Genomic DNA, 1,723 nt, shown 5'->3' with positions numbered 1-1,723 from the left:
CCACTGAACGTGCGCCACATCGAACAAGGCTGGTAATTAAATGTGCCACGTGAACGTGCGCCACATCGAACGAAGGGTCGTAACTAGATGTGCCACGTGAACGTGCGCCACATCCGCAAAATTAAGCAAAAGATGTGCCATAGGTGTGCCACATCTAACTTTCTTTTTTACAACGAACAAGGCTCGTAACGAGATGTGCCACGTGAATTTTAACCAACTAATTAAAAAGTGCCAGAACAGGAGGTGAGCCAGTCCGAGCAAACTCGCCCGAATGGGTGTGCCACGTAGGTGTGCGCCACATCCTTCGCGCGAGTAAGCGTCTCAAGGCGAGGAATCTAACATGCCAATAAACGTACAAGACGGAAGTAACTGACAACAGTCAGCCAATAAAAACGGGCACCGCTTGTGCCAAGGTGTAGTGAAGAATTTGGAAAGGGTTCGTCGGTAGCTCCTCCTGTAGGATCACATGGAGGAGAACAGAATCACCCAATTAGCATGGGGGTGGGGGGTGGGGAGGGGATAATCAGGGTAGGACACCGGGGATGAAGCAGGGTTTGGTTACAAGGGTAGACTGGATGGGAGGGTAGGGTTGGCAGGATCCACACGAGCAGAACCTGGCAGCTATCATGCGGAAACCTAGTGGGAACCGAGAAAACACGGAGCCTTGGGGGGCCCCGGATAGGAGATTAGGCTGAGGGGGGAGGTCCGTCCAATTGATGAACGTCGTACTCAGATGTGAGCCGTCTGGGGCCAGGAGTGGCCACCAACTCGCTGATTGCCAAAAGGGGAAGACGATGGCGCCACAGCAGTTGTCCTCCTTGACTTTGGCTAAGATCCTAGGGATCAAGCGTGGTGGGGGGAAAATCCAGTTTAGGTGGTGGGACCAAGAAACGGTAAAAGCGTCCACTGCGTCAATCTGATGAGGGTTCCACCACCTAGAGGAGTAGGGTAAAAGTTGAAACGAATTAATGCTAGCAAAACGATCGTACGAGAAGGGTCCCCTTTGCATCCAAAGTGCAGAAGATTGTCGGATCGAGCTTGTAATCGTCTGGGTCGAAAATCTTGGACAGAAAGTCTGCCCGTTCGTTGTCATTTCGTGGGATCCATTCGGCTGAAAGGCGAATATGTTTGTTAGTGCACAGGGAATAAATAGTCACCGCTTCTCTTTGTAGGTGAGGTACCCTACTGCCACCAGACAATATCCTCACTACGTTCTGGTTGTCGGAGCGGTGTAGGACTCTCTTGTTGGCTAAGAGGTGGATAAAGGATTGTAAAACCAATCGAGTGCCTAGAAGCTCACGAAACGTAGAACTGGTGAAGGGCGCAGCCAGGTGTGGTTCCCAGTTTCCTCTAGCCGTGTAGGTTGAACCTAGTTGTACAGTGAAACCGCCCCAGGCATGATTGCTAGCGTCTGAGTACGAAATAATGTCAGTTGAAGGAGACGGCGACCATATGGGGTGCCCTAGGAGGGAGGAAAAGTTCTCCCGCCAAAATTCAAGTTCATCTCTGGCGGTGGGAGGCAACCTGTGGGTAGAGTCCCAAGATGGTGCATTATTGATGAATGAATATAAGCTACGCGTCCAGAGCCGAGACACTGGTCCTAAGGCAAGGCCCATGGACACGATATTGCCTGCAATGCGTGCTACGGAGCGGGCGGAGATAGCATCAACATTAGACAGGGCTTCATTCAAGAGGATAAGGAATGAGTCACAACGACGGTCAG

The sequence above is a fragment of the Branchiostoma belcheri genome, unplaced genomic scaffold (assembly GCF_001625305.1).
Source record: "Branchiostoma belcheri isolate BF01 breed outbred unplaced genomic scaffold, Haploidv18h27 scaffold342, whole genome shotgun sequence".
Lineage (NCBI taxonomy): Eukaryota > Metazoa > Chordata > Leptocardii > Amphioxiformes > Branchiostomatidae > Branchiostoma > Branchiostoma belcheri.
The sequence above is the reverse complement of the archived record's forward strand: the minus strand, read 5'-3'. Positions refer to the sequence as shown.